Genomic DNA, 19540 nt, shown 5'->3' on the forward strand with positions numbered 1-19540 from the left:
GGACCTGGGCTAGGATTGGGTCTGGTGGTTCCCGGAACTCGGCAGAAATTCCTACTTAGCGGGAGGGGTGGGGCAGGTAAGGTGGAGTGGTGGGGTGCGGCCCGAGGGGGCGGGAGAGTATCCGGCCCTCGCTGCGCCTGGGCTGGGACTGGTCCCGCCGGCGCAGGGTAGCAGGAAGCTCTCCACACACTCACCAGACCTGAGCTAGGACTGGGTCTCAAGAATTATATACTTCTTATGTTTACACATAAGTCCAAAATCTAACCATATGCAACTTTGAAGCAGGACAGTCCCACAATTTTCCTTTTCTTTTCTCTTGCTTTCATTCACTACCCCTTTCTTTTTGAACAACCATCTGCCCTAGAGGCATCATAGCAGCAACTGGCATGTCATAACAAGCAGAAGCAGCCCGTATTGAGAAGAACAGAATGACAGGCACTCCAAGCATGAAACTGCTATTACAGATTACCATCTGCAGTGCTATAGCTTAGTTCACAGGTATCAGTATGTATAGTTAGTCAGGGTGAGAATCTTTCCAATTAACTGCTAGATTAAAAAATCTTCTGAAGATTCTCAGGATCATTGACTTGCCCATTTTCTACATATAACTGTATGATTGACATTGTCATGTTTCCAACTCTTCTCCTTCCCCTCTCTTGATTACTTAGTCCTCGAGATCCTGCTTTCCTTTTAATTGTATTATACCTTTCTATTTGTATATCTTCTTTCGATTTCGTATACTAGGGAAACTATTTGATATTTGCACATGTGTGTTTGGTTTATTTCACTTATGAGTATATGTTCGAGTGGCATCCACTTCAATATAAAAGCTTCGAGTTTGTCACTCTTAATAGCTGAATAATACTCCATTGTGTAAAAGTACCACATTTTTTTCAACCATTCCTCAGTGGTCTGGTTTCTGTATTGAGAACCCATAACACTTTTTGTATCATTTGTATTGACCCCTTCTTTCTTACTGAAGCCTATTAGTCTTATGTTGTTCATCTTTGCATCATCTTGCAGATGCTGAATAATTTTTTCTGCATTGTAGTTGTTTTTAAGAGATCTTTTCTTACATTTTAACTAGTTGCAATGGTGTCTCCAAGGTCTGAAAGTTTATTTTCAGTTTTATTCAAATGGTTTTTCCAGCTTGTGATTGATGTTTTAATTTCCTGTGGAGCACTTTGAATCTGTTTCATGTGTTCTACTTCTTTCCTATGTTGCTCATTCAAGGATTGCATCATTTTTCTATTATCCTCTATTTTTTTATCAATGTCGTTTGTGGAAGCACTCAGTACTTCTTTCTTTATAGTTATCATTTCTTTTTTTTACTTCAGAAATTATTTCTGACCTGATTTCCTCTGTATCTCTCTGCAGTTGTTTTTTTTTTCTTCAGATGCTATTATTTCAGAGATTTCATGTGTGCTTTCCAATTTCTTTTGTGCTATTGTTTCCTGCATTTGTTCTGGGTGGGCTTGGGGCCTGAGAATGCATTTTTTCCTTCTCTTTGTCATTTTGTACAGTACTGTCCTCTGACCTTTGATGTAGAGCTTTGGTAGAGTTATCACCTTAGCGCCAGATCCAGATCTAGCAAGTTCAAACTTGTCAAGGTGGGTGTGGCTTGCGTATAGTTGCAGTGCTCCACTTCTTTCTATTGCAGCCTTTAGAAATGAAACCACCGTGCCACTGTGGCCAGGTGTTCTGCTCCTGGAACACCTGGGTGGGTCTTGCTTGGAGCCTATCTGCAGGCAGTTCTGCAACAGAATTTCACACTGGGCCTGTTTGATGGAGGAAGTTCCACACATACGCCTGGCCTGGGCCCTGGCTGTAGTGTGGATCCATTGAGCCCCACGTGGTTCCATTCACACTCTGGGCCTGGGCACTGGGTGGAGTGAGGATCTGGAGGTCCCATTCACATAACACACAAATGCATTTTAATAAGATGGATTCTCAGTTGTTGATTTTTTTTCCATGCAGTACAGGTTTTGCTCATGAACTCTCTAGTAACACCTATGTCTTCAAGATTTCTAGGTTTTTTCTATTCCAGTAGATTTAGTGCATCTGTTTTAATATATAGATCTCAGATCAAGTTTGACTTTTATTTAGTGCATAGTGATAGTCATGGGTCTAGTTTTTTCTTTGACATGTGGAAAGCCAGTTTTTCTAACACCATATATGGAAGAGACTATCTTTTTTCCTGTGAACTTATTTGTCTCCTTTAGCAAACATGGCCGAATGTGTTTGCAGTTGTGTTTTCATCTTCCAGTTTGTTCCACTGATCCTCATCCCAGTACCATGCTGATTTATCACTGTAACTTTGTAGTATAATTTCAAGTCAGGGATTGTAATGCCTCCCGCTTTACCTTTGTTGCCTAGGATTGCCTTTGTTATTCTAGGTATCTTCTATTTCCAAATGAATTTTAGGAATATTTTCTCTAGTTCTATGTATGCTAATCATATATTTTTTTAAAAATCAGATTGCATTAAATTTGTATAATGGTCTTGGGCATATGGCCATTTTCTGTATGTCGGTTCTTCCTATTGATGAGCAAGAAATATGTTTTAGTTTTCTGATATTCCCTTGTCTGCTTTTACAGAATACTATAATTATATATAATATTATAATACATATTATAGTATAATTTCATATAATGCAGGATAATCTATCATCTATCTACTTATTTGTCTGTCTGTCTGTCTGTCTGTCTGTCTGTCTGTCTATCTATCTATCTATCTATCTATCTATCTATCTATCTATCTATCATCCTACTGCTTTTGTTAGATTGATCCCTAAGTATTTCATTTTTTGGGGATACTTTTGTGAAGCATGTAGTTTTCTTAATTTATCTGTCAGTGACTTTGTTGTTTGTGTACAGGAATATTATTGATTTTTAAGTTTTGACTTTGTATCCAGTTACAAAACTGAACTTGTTTATTAAATCAGAGAGTCTTTTGGTGGAATTTTTTTCGTGCTTTCTTTGTAGAGTATTATGTCATCTGCGCATAATGATAATTTAACTTTTTTGGTTTTCTGTCTTTATTCCTTTTATTTCTCTCTTTTCTAATTGTTCTAGATAGTGTTTTCCAAATTACATTGAATAAGAGTGGTAGTAGGAGACATCCTTGACTTGTTCCTGATTTTAAAATGAAAACTTAGAGTTTTTGTCCATTCAATATGTATTGGTTGTTGGCTTGAAATGATGTTGACTCAGTATGATTGTGATAAAAAGCATCTATTTCAATCTTTTGTAATTTTTTTTCACATGAAGGGGTGTTAAGTTTTTTAAATTGTTTTTCTGCCTCTATTGAGATTATCATGTAATTTTCCTTCCTTGACTCTGTTGATATGGTGTATTACATTTATTGATTTGCGTATATTGAACCACCCCTTCATTCCTGAGATGAATTCCACTTGGTCATGGTGTATAACCTTATTCAGATGATTTGCTGAATTCTGTTTGTTAGTATTTTATTGATGATTTTTGCACCTATGTTGATAAGGGACAATGGCCTGTGTTTTCCTTATTGGTTAAATCTTTCTTTGGTTTTTGATATCAGGGTAATACTTGTGTTCAGAAATTAGTTAGAGAGTATTGTATATATTTCAATTTCATCAAAGAATTTAAATCTTCTCTAAATTTCTGATAAAATTAAGCTGTGAATACATCAAGACCTGGGTTCTTCTTTTCTTATCTTTATAATTTCTTCCTCTATATAGGCATTGGCCTTGATTTGTTCTTCTTTTTCTAGAAGCTTGAGGTGCAGCCTTAGGTTATTTATTTGTGTTCATTCTACTTTCCTGATGTGAGAATTCACCACTACAGACTTTCCTCTTAGTACTGATTTCATTGCATCCCACAGGTGCCAATATTTTTATCTGCATTTTTGTTTAATTATAAATATTGTCAATTTTTTCTTTAATTTCATCCAGGCAAACTCTATCTGCCATCTGTACCCTAGGGCAAGCTTCTCCATTTTCCTATGCTTCAGGTTACTCATCCATTAGATGTGAATAATGATATCCACCTCCAAGACTGTGGTGAGGAATGAATGAGTTGACACAGTGATGAAGCTTGGAAGTATGTCTAGAATTTCATGACCACTTCAATATTAGATATTGCTATTGTGGCTGGTAATGAATGTTCTGATGTATGCTGAGGGTGCTCAACCTGTTTCTGACCCAGCCCCCTGAGCACCTCTATTCTTGAAGCCTTAATTGTCTCTCATTCTCAGGGCTGTTTTTTTTCCCCCATAATTTTATTGAGAAACAAATAACAACGAGACAGTTTCAAACCAAATTGGTAGGATGGTTTCAATAATTAACACATTGCATACATTCTTCCTAGTGGTTAATTGCTGTACAAGATGCAGACATGATATCCTATTTACAAACACTATTAGAACAAATCCCTCTATTCATTAAGAGAACGTAACTATATATCTATCCTAACCATTTTGAATACACAGATACAAAATGGACATTCAACTGTATACCTTTTTTTTTGCTTAGTTCCATTATTTGAATATTGTAGGTGTGTAAACTCAGTAAAATATTCTAAAAGAGTCCAGTAGTCCATAACAGTATTCGGTCTTCTGCTTCACTATCCATGTCAGAAATTGTTGACCTGAGTCCCCTACAGCTCAACATAGCAGCATGGCTTTACTTCTTATACACTGTTTTTATACTTTTCTACTGGATGGTTAAGACCAAGGTAAAGCAGGACCTATGCAACAAGAGTTGTAGCTTTTGGGTCTGATAGGGTCAGTGAAATCCCCTCAGGATTTATCCTGAGATCCTATACCTATGCTTTGTAGATCCTTTGTCAGTGTCAGCCATGTGGATGAGTCACGGCCATTGCTTGACGAATTTGCTGTCTGTGAAAGCCTGAGAGAATGTTTTCTCTCCATGTGACTCTCCTTAGGCACATTCTACATCATCGATCACTTTTCTCTTTGGCCCCATAATCTCCTTGATCAGAAAATTTGGGACACTACCGAGTTACATGATGTTACAGCACAAGTTCTCATATGTCTCTCAGGGCTGTTTTGATGTCCCTAGATAAGAGCACATCTCCCCATGAAGGGGAGCTCAGGGAACCCCAAACTTAAGACTGACTTAATCAGGATTAATTTGGTTTCAAGTCATTCTGAGTAGATGACTGCATGAAATGCTTGACACTCTGGCTCCCTTGGAGGTTTTCTCTCATCATTTTCTTTTGAGAAAAAGTCTGTAAGTGTAGTGATGCAGTGATCTATTTCCCATTTTTATAAGTTTAAGACATCTTTATTGGGGGGCCACTCAGAATGCCTTCAGAGAAGGTCTGGTTTGACTTGAGGATGAGGGGATCGAACCACAGCATCCTGAGCCTGACTGCTTTGTTTCAGCAGGCACTTAAACACCTGAGCTAATGGGCAAGCCTCCATCTACTTCCCATTTTTGTCAGCATGTGCACAGGATCATGCATGACACTTCTTAGTTTTTATTCTTAGGCAAATACTTGTGAATTTGTCTCCATAAGGTTGTAGCTGTGGGTGGAGAGGGGACATGTAATGAATATGGGGGCTTTCACAGGCAGAGCCACCTGTTCCAACAACTCACTCATGCTGATTTGAGTTCAGTCTTTTTATATCGGTTTTGTTATGTTCAGACTGGAGTCTATCTCTTGTCTTTTGGCTTTTGGTTGTGCAAACACAATCATTTGACTAGATAACACTTCATAATAAGCACTACAAATTATGTGAATTTGTAAGAATCCCGCGGTTAAGCATTAAATTTGTAGTAAGATCCAGTGTCAAAGTACATGTTAGTTTTCAAAAGATCATTCTTCTCCAGAAGGGAGTATAGATTTTCTTAAAATCCTAGACATCTATGCTCTGATTCTCTTCTCCAGGCTCCTTGGAGGCATCATATACTATCCACATTTGTAGCAATCACTTTAGGATATGTCGGTTCTTCCCCATCTGAAATCTCAAGTGGTAAGAAGCTTCAATGGCAATCTAGAAATGTCTTAGAACCCTCTCTTGCCCTAGGTTTCACTAAAAACTGATAACAATACTGTGTACCAATAGGAGGAATGTGTTGCCTCCAAAACCCAAAGAAATCCATCAAGCACTGCAGTTCTTTTTAGTTTTAGAGATGCCTTGGCATGGCAATAATGTTATCCAACTTACAAGGATTTTGTGAGAGACAATGAGATATTTGACTGAAAAATAGGACACCTAAGTTCTTAATAAGTATTATAATGATGACAGTTATATTTGTTTTTGTTACTGTATTTGAAATTTAAGCACGAATATATAGTTTTTTGTCCTTCTGAAAATTCCCTTTTTGTAAGTAAATGTAAGACAATGTAAGATAATCAGCAAAGTCAGAAAAACAGAAGTAATGTCCAACAGAGAGATAACCGTATCCATATCTCTTCATAAAAACCAGATATCTAATTCAAGAACCCAGTTCATTTCTGTGCAAACAGTTATTATATGTCTGATTTATTTTAGATGTAGTGTGTTTCACTGAGGCCCTAGACTATTTAGTGTTTTTTACAAGATTATGATAGGAAATATTCTCAATCCAAATTGCTACATATGGGATGTGAAAAAAAGACTCGGTAATAATAACCTCCATTTCCAGGAAGGTGAACAGGATGTTAGGTTCTAAATAAACCCTGCCTAGGTCTATTTTTCCTAGACTTTCTAAGGGTAAAAACCTCCCTAATAGATAATATTGTGTTTACTCTGGGAAGGGGAATGAAAGCTTTGAATTCACAAGGAAAAGGTAGTGGGTGGAAAGATTGTGAATGAGAATAAAGAAAAGAAAGAAAGGTTTTAGGTAAAAAAGGGAGGTGATAACCTGCTCCTGGATAATGAAAACTTCAGTCTCCATGACATTGTTTCCAGGGTCTGTTCATGTTTTAGGAAGTCTGCAGGGTCAATTGACCGTAGAAACCACCACTGGGAAGGGCATCTTACATGCAGCAGAATGGATTAACTGTTAGTTCTCCTCTTCTCTGTCTTTGCTAGTGGTCTTCCATCATAGTCAGGGAAGAGAAAAGAGAAGTCTTAAAAGGATAAACCATTCTCTATTCAGTCAGGCTTAAATTTTAAGGATCGTTACAATGAGAAAAATAATTGTCATCATTGTCATCACTTACTAAATCCTTAAATGTCCTGTGTTGAGCACCCACCCAAAGGTGCTTCTTTTAAAGGAAGCTTCCCTGACACTTGCATATGTAATTTTCATCCACAGGTCATGTCAGAACACAGAGCACCAATTTAACTGTGAAACTTCTATGGTACACACACTCAGATACTCGTAAGGTCTATGGATCACTAAGACTCAGTGGGCACAGAACGAGCAAAGTGAACATACTCTGGCTAAGGACTGAATCATTTATTGTGTGTTGAGCTGGAGACAGATGGACATCTAATTTGTTTGTTGTCTTATTTCATGTATATGTCAGACACTATTGTAAGCATTTTTAAAATATTAACTTATTTAAATAATGATGAAGATGATGATAATGATGAAAACTGTGCAGAAGGTGAGAGTCAATAGGCTTTAGAACACATGGGTGAGGGTGTTCACAGGGCATGGATGAAGTAGAAACTATGGAGAACCTCAGGGAATATAGATAATGGAGAGTAAGTACTCCACTGAAAGACACTGAGTTCAGATTTTAGATGATGACAAGAATGTAGACATTATCTAACTCTATAAAGTTTTTCCATGGTCATTAGGTAAGAAATTACAAGAGGAGAGAGATCAAGTGAAAGTATTCAATGATATAAAACCAATGGGCTATAATAGATCAACTCTACAGCTCATGTGAGGTCCAGGGAACAGACGGAAACTGATGAATAGATGAATTTTTAGACTTGAAGTGCATGGTCTGCATCTTCGGGAGCAGCACATCACCGCTATATCTTTTGTCGCTGGTCCCAGGTAAGTAGAATTCATGAAGCAGGCCCTGGATTGGATGGACCCATTACCTTCCCAGCACTCATCTCAGGTGCTCACAGGAAATGATCTGCTGGCCCTTTGCCCTCAAGAGATACTGTAGATGTCTTCAGGGAACACTCTAGGGTTAGAGGACACTGAGTTAGTTTTGTTTGCAATTTGGGTCATGAATAAAAATTAGCAGTCCAGAAAAATGGTGGTAATGGAAACAGTTAAAAGGGATGGTGAGATAGCTCTGCAGACTAAGTGCCTGCTTAAGCAAGCACAGGGACTGGGATTCGATCCCTGGCACCATGTGCCGTGCTGGCTGTGCCTCCATGCACTTTGAGCCGGCCACTGAGGCCAGGAGTGGTGGCGTGTGCCTGTAATCCCAGCACTGGGGAGGCTGAAAACAGGAGGATCACTATGAGTCTAAGCTGCATAGTGAGACCCCATACCAAATTAAAAAGAAAGAAAGAAAATGTTACATTTATTGTGTTATCACAAGTAATTTACAAGACATAGTCATTTTATTTTTTACTACAAGGTAACATTTATAGTAAAATTGAAGAATTCATGTAAATCTACTACTATCATATTTAAAGACACATTAAAAGGCTGAAAAAGGGAAATAATATAGTAAGAATAAGTATGAAAGTTATTGAAATAGATATTAAAAATCAGTATCTATCCCTAAAATAGCTGTCACTTAAATCAGAAGCTTACTTAAGCATGATAAAATATATGTTCTATATTTTTAATTTTTTTTGTGTGCAGGGTCTCACTACTCATCTCAGACTCATAGTGATCCTCTTGATCTTTGCCTCCCTGGTGCTCGGATTACAGGCATGTGCCACCATGCTGGCTTTGTGCACCTGGGGGTGGGGCTTGCGCTGCATGCGGTGCCAGAGATCAAACCCTGGGCCCTGTGCTTACCTAAGCATGCACTTAGTCTGCTGAGCTATACCACCGGCCCTTATATGTTCTATATGGACATTGCTATTAGCAACATAATAAAACTAAAATGTTTCTTTTTATTTTTTAAAGAGAGTGAAAAATAGCAACCCTTCTCCATAAAAATGATACAGAATTTCACTAAACAAATAGGAATTCAGCAATGGCTGTTACATTGCATAATGTCTTCAGATTAATTGCTTAGATTGCCAGACATAAACTCATAAAATTGGCAAAAAAGTTATAAGTAAAAAGAAGAAAAAAATTTAAGCATTAACTACTCCGTTCAATATACTAACAGAAATGAACAATACAATTATTCAAGCTATTCGGTGTATATAAATAAATGTATCTTTTCCCTTTCTTCATTCTTTCTTTTGTTTATTTCTTCATCCCATTTGCTTCTTCCCTTTGAACACATTCTTTCTCTTTCACAGTATGTAAAACTTTCATATTTTATTTCCTCTTTTAGGTTCTTATACCAGCAAGGCAATATAATGTTTACACATGTGGGTTTGCTTGATTTCACTTATGGTTACAGTCTCTAGTTGCATCCGTTTACCAATAAAAGTTTTGAGTTTATCTTTTTTATACCTGAGTAATGCTCCATTGTGTAAAAATACCATATCTTTTTATCCATTCCTCAGTTGATTATAAAGATGCTTTTTTTTTATTGTAAAACTGGGGATGGAACGCAGGACCTTGTGCTTGCGAGGCAATTGCTTATTCCACTGAGCTATCTCCCTGACCCCTAAACTGCTGTTTAATTTTTTTTTTGGCAAACCAGGGATTGAACTCAGGCCCTTGCACTTGCCAGGGAAGCATGCTTCTTAATTTAGAACTGGAACCAAGATGTGTGTGGTTGACATCCTTCGCAACAGTTTATAAATCCTAGCCAATGCACCTAAGTAGTTACAAAAACAAGAGTTACTCCTAGTGGAAGGTAGGACTTTAGAAAGTAATTACTGCTTCTTTATTTAATTCCACCACATTTATTTCACACTTGGTTGTTTGCAATTTTGTTTTTGAACCATATAGTCTCTGATCTTGATGAATATAAATTCAAAATAATGAAATCCTTGAATAATATCAATGACCAGTTTTAGATTGTACTGAAGAAATTCCACCAAAATAGCAATAAAAGTGGAAAAAAGCAGAAATGATTCAGAAGTTTTTTTTCAAACCTATAAAAAGGAAATATATAAAACTACACAATGAGGAAGTATTATTAGATTAGCTGGGACTCTACACTACAGTGAATACTGATGAACATTTCTTTTCTCTGAGAGTTGACTTGTAGATTCTATACAATTTCAAACTACTTGCAGAATTTTCCCTGGAAAGCAATAAAATGTTCAAAAGTTTGAACTCATTAGTTGTAATGAGTCATTTCTCATTTCATTAGAAATTACAAGAGGACAGAGGTCAAGTTGAACTTCATTCCATGCTGCACAACCAATGCACTATAGATCAGCTGTATAGCACACATGAGGCACAAGGCACACTCAGAAGGAAACTGCTGAATGAATGCATTTTCAGACTTCAGTTGCATGGTCTTCATCTCCTGGAGCAGCCCATCAGGGCTATTTCTTTTGTTGCTGATTCTAGGTGAGTAGAATTTATGTAACAGTCCCTGGATTGGGTGGACTCATTGCCTCCCCATCACTAGTCTTGTGTGCTCACAAAAAATAATCCTTTGGTTCAAAAGTTTACTTGAAAGATTATATTGACAAGAATAAAAAAGCGTAGATTTTTTTTGGAAAAAAGTCATGTACAGAAATCTAATTCACATAGTTAAAAATACATTTCACATAAGCACTATTAATAAAATAATATAAACTTGGTATATACCTAATTATATAATACCTGACATATAGTAGACATGTCCTTCCTGCCCCTGGGCTATTCCACATCAATGCATGGGACCAAAACAGAGAAATGCTGTGGAGCAATAGACCCTGATGGTGAACTGGCAGAGTCTGGCAGCTGTGACCTGCTCTTGAGTAGAAGGGGTTTAGCCTGCAGAGGAGAGAGTACAACCAAGAAATGAGCACAAAGTAGCTCATAGTATAACAGAAATGAGCGTAAGATAGCCTACACCAGTTAGAAATCCACTACAATTACAAAATGAAGGGGGAATGCTTTATAAATACTCTCGTCAGTGGAGATAGCATCGAGCCACAGATCTATGCAGGTTATCATCAAGCAGGGCAAAGGAAAGGAGCACAGTTAGTGTCCTCTGTCTATCGTAAACTGTCTACTTCCTACTTTCTACCTCTGAAGGAGGTAAAATGATTATGAGGTGACTTTCAAATGAACAAGAAAAATTGAATGAAATGATCCATTACTATCATGGTTTGGGGTTCTTGCAAGGGGAAAATATAATACAGGACACATTTTATAATATTATTTCATAAGGAATCACCCAAGAATCATATACAAGATGTGTGGGAAATGTATCCACACACTAAATACTAAAGAATCCAGCTGAGGGCCAAATCCTAACATCCTGCGTGAGTCCAGCTGAAGACCTAGAGCTCATAACAATGCCTCCCACAAGTCTACCTGGAGGTCTAGAGGACAAGGATGGGCTTATGCAGGCCCACTTCATGGATCTGTGCTGGAAAGGCCCAAAGGTCAGTGGTGGAAGCTAGAAAGTCTATGCCAGAGAGAGGAAGGATCTGTGCTAGCAGGCTGAGGGATCTGAACTGGAGCCAGGAAGCAATGCTTAAGCTCTGGTGCTCCCCCAAAAGTACCACAGCTGTCTTCAGCAGTAGTGAGGTCAAGAACTCCCCCAGTGATGAGGAAAGCTGAGTTTCTATCAAGAAAGCCAATGCAACAAGTTTCTCCATGAGGCTGAGCAGTGCACCATCTTCCCCTCTGGAGGCAGGAAGTGATGCCAAGATGAGGATGAAAGCTTCTCCAAAGTTCATCAGGAAAGCCAGCATGACAAAGTCCTGCAGCAGAACAGCCTAAGATAACTAGCAGCTTCAAACAGCTCCAACAGCTTCTCCAAACAGCATCCCTAACAGAGTTTTGACAGCTTCTCCTGTACTGCCTTTTAAGCTGCTGACAACAACCCTCGGGTGGGCTTCCCACACCCAGCACCATGGTAGTTTAATTCAGCTGAGTGCAATAAGCTGACCACCAGTTTAAAATTCACTCCAATTACAAAAGAAAGAGGGTAATGCTTTATACTCAAATTTCATCATACCAACCCTAGTATCAAGAAATAGTGGCTTGTGTGAGCGTATTGACTATATGTGGCAAAAGAACTTAACATCTTGTAAGAATCAAAGTTCAAAGTAATGACTGCACTCTATAGGAGTGTAATACATCCAGGGGTAAGTAAGGGCTGGCAAGGAGCATATGATGAGATTGTGCTCATCAATTTCCTTTGGAAAGCATGGATTGAAACCAACCATCCAATTAGCATGAGAGACAGAAGACAATTCAACTGTTGTGTTTCTACAAAACCCACTTGTTGGTGCGGAGAACTCAGATGCATCTCCCCCAGAGCCCTGCACCTCTGCTCCAGGAATTGTGTTTTTTTTCTTCTCTCTGGAGCTGTGTTCTCCTCCTTTGTTGACATCCAGTATCCACAGGCCCACCAAGGGAGCTCAATAGCCCTGAGCTGTGAGATTTGGCTCTCTCCACAGAAGTTGGAGGTCTAGCTCAGATTCTGTTTATTCAGTGCAGTATGGGTCCTGGTATCAAGCTGCATGAGCTCTCAGGTGCTTCAGATCACTACAAAGTGGAATAAATGCTCAATTCTTATAGTGCAAGGCAGACACAGGGACTTCCCACAGCTGGAAATAACACCAGAAATCCTTAATTCTTGTGTAAGTTTTTGTTTTATTTTGATGTGACAAGGGACATTGGGTAAAAGGAAGGAGAGCAGGAACATGTCTTGGATGTTAGTATTTTCTTTGCCTATAAGGTGGGTAGAGGTCTAGTCCAAAGATTAGCAAGTTTATGTGGGAATTACCATTGCAGTGGGGATACTCATGATGTAATTTCCTGTTAGCAGATTCAATAACATTGAAGTAGGGAGAATTTTCAAGGTAACATGAGAAAGATTTTGTAACTTGTCTTGAAAAAATAATATTTGATTGCAAGGATCAATAAGAAGGCTGAGTCTGTCCAAGGTTGGACAAACAGTTGCTGTGGAGATGCTCTTACAAAAATAATTTCTGTGTAAGTTTGCAACAGCTTTTGTGCAAGGCTATGGTCCCGGAAGGGTTTTCTGTTACAGTTGTCATCTCCTACAGGTATGGGCTCTTCTCCTTCCTAAGCTTTATTTGTTTATTTTGCTAAGGTGCGATAGCACCATTTTGATTCTGACAGTTTCCCCACCACCATGAGTCCAGTGTAAATAAATATTTTAAATACAATAATGTAGTGTAAATAGTTTCTAACAGGAATAAGAAAATCCATTGTGAAAAGCAAACAATTGAGATCATGCTATGCATTAAAGTCATACTCTTAAATTTATCTGCTCAAACTACAGAAGTATAGTGATTCCACAGAATACTACATTAACATAGTTTAATTATATAAAAAGCTACCTCAGAGCCATAAACTTGTAGCTAAAGGATTCCCTTACACACTCTGTACCCTCTACTTTCCATTCCTGAAAAACCAAATTAATTTTTAATACAGTTGCTGGATTAACTTTCAAGTTGACATCAATTAAAAAAATACAATCATTTTACTTTCTTAGTCATATTGAGCAAGACTTTTCCTTTTTTTTTAAACACATATAATTACACATCCATTCAACTCCTGACTAGCCTTGGAAATTTTAAATAATTATTTGCTAGGATTTTATACCAAAAATATGAAACAATTGAAACAAATATGAATCAGCCTTTACAGGAATTTTAATCAACTTTCTCCAAAAATAGAAGTGTTCATCTTTCCTTCATGTCCCATTTTACTGGGTCCTCTGTCCCCTCGAATACCTCAGCCTCTCTCTCCTTCCTTCCTATCATACATCAACATTTATCTGGTCATGCTGGATTGAGTGCAGGAAAAAGTTAAATTTTTTTGTTTTATTTTTGGCAGAACAGGGGATTGAACTCAGGCCCTTAGCACTTGCCAGGGAAGCACTTATTTTACTGAGCCATCTCCCAACCCCTAAATTCTTGAAATATTTCCTGAAACTTACTTAGGCAAAGCAGACAATAAAAACCAGACAATAACAGAGGTTAAAGTATCCTATAAAAAAGAAATCATAGGTGAAATACTTCCTGAATGTCACAGAAATGATACAAATGTAGGAAAAAGGAAACATCCAAAAATTAAAAAGAAAAAGAAAACTGATAAACTGCCTCCAGAAAAAAAAAATCTCAAAGGACAATCTGGGTACGAAAATCAAACAAATAAATAAAAAAAAGAAAGGAAAAGAAGATACATAGTGGTACCTTTATTCCTTAACTTTATCCATACTTCTGGATGCAAATTGAATTGAATGAGAACCAAATCAAACTTCTACATAAGGTCAACATTGAACCTAGCCATTGAATTTGATTTCGTTCTTCTCCAATTTGTTTTGTGACCAGAATCATGGAAAGAATGAAATTTGTGAACTGAACTAATGCACCACTGTATTTGGAACAAGAACTTCCACCCTTCATCTGAAGAATGTGTTTCTATGCTGAGCATTTAGCAATCCTGAATATGCACAGCAATAAGCTAGAAACCAGTAAGGTACAAACACAAGGTAGAAATCTATGATTATCTGGTTGGCACAGTGGCAAGGAAAGATGCTCTACAGATTTAAAGATAACATGAAATCTGGTGTGCATTTTAGAATGAACTCTTCCTCTCTGTTTTGGGAGGAGATGAAGTATAGTAAAACAAAAACAAAGCAGGATTTCACTTGTTAAAAAGCCAACTGCTGCTCACCAGTCCTCTGGTCTTAGGAATGTATTATCTGTCTCTTAACTTCTATTATCTTATCTGTAAAATGAGAATAATAGCTCTTCTCTCATAAGATTGATGAGTGATTGTATCAGAAATACCTGTCATAAAAAATGACATGTAGTGCTGGCCCCACTCCTGGGGTGTGCTGAGACAGCAATTGAGACAGCGTGATGGTGCACACTGGTAACCCCAACTCTTGGGAGACTTTAAACAAGCAGATCACTATGAGTCCAATCTAGTGGTGAGACCCTGAACACCCTATAGACACTTCCCTAAAAAAATACAAAAAAAGACATGTAATAAATTGTAACTGTAATATTCAGATCGCAGTTGTTATTATGTAAAGGGCTATCCTTTATGGACATTCTAGAAATAATTCAGGTGATCTCTACTGACTTCACTGGATAGATATTAAAGATTCTTCTGTAGCCATACCATGCTAAGTAGACCTAATCTTATTTGATATTAAAGGTTAAGAAAATTGGAAGACTGGGGCTGGGGAGATGGCTCAGTGGAATAAGCGCTTCCCTGGCAAGTGCAAGGGCCTGAGTTCAATCCCCGATTCTGCCAAAACAAACAAACAAAACAAAACAAAACAAAACAAAAAAAGAAAAGAAAATTGGAAGACTTGGGGCTGGGGAGATGGCTTAGTAGAATAAGCACTTCCCTGGCAAGTGCAAGTGCCTGAGTTCAATTTCAGGTTCCACCAAAAAAATAAAAAATAAGAATAAATAAATAAATAAATAAATAAAAATTGGAGGACTAGGTTTAGAAAATAGATGGAAACAAAAAGAAGTTTGCAGTCTCAGCAGCAAGAGGTACTACAAATGTCATGGTACAGAAATAGCATTATTCACATAGTACAGATGCAACCTGTGCTCTGGCACCACACCCTAGCGCAGTAGTGGTGAGCCAAAGGGCATTCTGACTGCAGAAGGCTGTTTGTTATCATTGAAAGCTTTAAAAGTGTGCTATCACTTACTGCACTGAAAGCCTCACCATCACAGCCTAGTGCAGCCAGCTTGAGCTGCAAAGTCCCGGACAGAGATCTGAACTGGTAAGCCAAGATACACACACTCGGGCTTTTATAGCATATAGATGAAGGACGCATGACTTTCATTATTTAGACTTTTAAAATAAGAAGGCACATGCATCTCCAACAAAGGCATACACCAAGTAAGTCCACCTATAAATAAATCAGAATGGCAATAGCAAAGTTGTTTTTATACTGAAGACATCAGTTATTACATGAATAATAGATGTGTTAGCTTTTTTTTTTTTTTTTTTTTTTTTTGTGACTGGGACAACATGCCTGACATGCACAACTTAACAGAGGAAAAAGTTTATTTGGGCTCACATTTTCAGTTCAAGGTTGGCTGACTCCAAGGCAGAAACATCATGATTAAAGGACATGGCACAGAAAAGTCTGCAACCCCTGGTGGCTAGACAACAGAGCACAAAGGAAGAGCCAGAAAGGAAGAGGCCCGTGGTAACATTTAGTCTCCATGGCAATACCCCATGACCCACACCATTCAACTATGTTCCACCTTCTAAAACTCCATTACCTCTCAGGAATGCCATCAAATTTTCATCTCATTAATGGATAGATACAATGAAGTTAGAGCCCTCTGAGCCAGTCGCCTTCTGATGGTACCACTTCTGAATGTAGGACACTTTGGCGGGTGGGGGACACTGTAGATCTTCACCATAGCAACAATAATCTATTAATGATGATAATCCATGCTTCTCAGAATCTCATTAATTGAGGCTATACGCTGATTTCTCTTCTTAAATTTCAGAGAAACCACACAGAAATATGATTCTTTTAACTTTACCGTACTACCTTGATCATCACAATTCTGACAACACTTCTGGAACTTTCCAAATCAGTAGTATAGTTTATATCCTGATGTTCTTGGTGTGCATCTTAAAGACAGTGCTAAACTAAGACTAGTTCCAGCCCCACGGATATCTAAAATTATTTGCACATAGTCATCTTCCATGCCCCATATTTCACCCCCCTACACCTATGCATGCTCACACACACCTTGTCCTCTTCATGCTTGGAAAACCCTAAGATGTTGAGAGAAACTGAGTCTCTTAAGTCCTGGATTTTGTGTGCTCAAATCACAGATTTTTTTGATGAACAGTTTAAAAATTTTCTTAGTGCTCTACTTTCTATTCTGCAGTGGGAAGTTTTATTTTTGTTTATGATCTTAACTTTTAGAAAAACATTACTCTGACTTCTCCCAATCTAAAATAAATTTACTCTTACTTATTTCTTAGTTTATGGCATCATTACTCACAACAAACCAAGAATAACCCCAGACTAGTTCTGGTGGGCAATGACTACTGCTGAAAATATTCAGTTTATTCTGGCATTGTGTAGATAGAAACTCCACCTGATTGCCAAGAACCAAACCAGAAAAAAAACTACAAAAATACTCCAACTATTTGAACTTAAAATATGCTTTCTTGGACTTGAGAGAGAGAAAGAACACTATATTCAGAATCAACCAGTTGAGTGGAAAGGACGATAAGACAGAGTGTTTTGGGTCCAATCCTGGTTTTTCCAGAACTGTTTTCTTGGATGGTTGGTTTGAATGTTTGTCCTGTTTTTGCTGTATCTCTTTTCTCTTTGACCTTGTCTCAGTTACATTTCTCTTGTTGCTGGGATAAACACCTGACACCCAAATTGAAAGAAGGAAAGGTTAATTTAGTGCACAGTTACTGAAGGTTTCAGTTCATACTCAGCTGGCTCCAAGGCAGCCTGACACATGGCAGAGAGCAACCTTTCATGGCAGTGGCAAAGGGCAAGAGTGCAAGGGAGAGGTAGCAGCAGCTCAAGCCAATAGCTTCTCTTCTCTCCTTACATTGAAATGCAAATTACCTGCCCCATGGTATGTGCAGCACCCACACCCACAATAATCAATCACAGGGCTGGTGAGATGGCTCAGTGGTCTAAAGCACCTACTTAGAACAAGTTCAGCCAAGCACAGGGACCACGGTTCAATCCCCCAGCACCACATGCCAGCCAGCCCGCCCCCTGGTGGGCTGAGCTGGCCACACACACACACACACACACACACACACACACAAATAAATAAAATTGAAAAAAAAATAATCAATCACAAACTCCAGAAGTTGCCCCAAGACTGCATGAGGCTTTTGGGGGACATCTAGACACAAACCATAACAGACCTTCTTCCCCATCTTCCTTTTTATTTCCCCTCCTTCTCTCCTTCCTTCACCCCTTACTCCATGTATTCCATGATATGGAGATGATGCAAGATGGGTTACTACAAGGTGGTTTCAAAATTTCAGGGCCCCTTAATCATAAGGAGTTTCTCTGTTAGAGAGGAATAGTAATGTGTCCTGCTGAATTGAGGAAGCTACGAGAGAGGACCTTTCTTCATCTTTGAGGCAAAGTGTCCTTCAAAATGCATTTGTCATTGGCTTCCTGTTTTCTCCATTTCTTCCCTAGTTCACTATACAAATCTTGAAACAGAATTGAAAGTGTGGTACTGAAATAACTTTGTCTTTTCCTACCTTGGACCCTGTTAAGAATCTGATTCATCATTTATTGAAGCAGTCATTCAATTAGTCTGTTTAGGCCACTTTGCTCCTTACTCTGCATTGACCCTCAAGAAATATAAAAGTATGACTACAGGTATGTTCACAAAAGAACACATTGTTGGTTTACATAATACTATTGTACACATTATTTACAATTAATTAATTTATTTTTACTTTATTTTTGTGAAGTAAGATTTTATTTTTAATATTGCACTGAGTATTTTTGTGCTGGAAAAACTGGCTCTCTACATGCCAAAAACTAAAACTTGACCCAGGTGTATCACCATGCACTAAGCAAAAGTCAAAATGGATTAAAGATCTAAACATTAAAACAGAAACACTGAATGTACTGGAAGAGAAAGTAGGAGGAACTTTTGAAGATATAGGGGTAGGCAAAGAGTTTATGAACAAAAATCAAATCACATGGGTAATATTTGAAAGAATTAAGTGGGACCTCCTCTTATTGAGAAGTTTTTGCACGTCAAAAAAAAAATTACCAACAAAGTGAAAAGACAACCCACAGATTTATTTACAATTTAAAAATAAGGAGATTTTACTTTAAAATATTTACAATTTGACCTCTCTAAAAAAGCTGGGAAATGAGATATTACCAGATCCGATGGGTTACCAGATGTGGTAACCATACTTAAAAGTGGAGTGCCTGGTTCAAATGGAACATGCATTTTCCAACCCACCATGGTCTCTGCCACCCCCTCATGTCTCAGAACACTGAAGCCAAGTGTCCAAATGTTTAAATTGTCCTTTTTTTTTTTTCCAGAACCAGGGATTGAACTCAAGCCCTTCTGCTTGCCAGGGAAGTGCTTATTCTACTGAGCCATCTCCCTGGTTCCAGATGTTTGAATTGTAGTAAATTTTAGGAAAGAGTGATTACTCTCATCCACATCTCTATCAAAATTGGAAAAATAAACAGAACTTAAGAACTTTTGGTTTTGTGATTGCTTCTTTAGGAAAGTAGAAAAAAACCAAGTTCCTTAATATATATGCAAAATGTCTTTGTCGATTAAATAAAATTAATGTGCCATTATGAAAATATATAGTAAGCACTTTATTATATTAGACCAAGTTGCTAAAGGACTTAACTAAAACACGAAGACTTGAACTTTGAACTGTGTCTCTATTGTTCAT

This window comes from Octodon degus, unplaced genomic scaffold (assembly GCF_000260255.1).
Source record: "Octodon degus isolate 3935 unplaced genomic scaffold, OctDeg1.0 scaffold00083, whole genome shotgun sequence".
NCBI lineage: Eukaryota > Metazoa > Chordata > Mammalia > Rodentia > Octodontidae > Octodon > Octodon degus.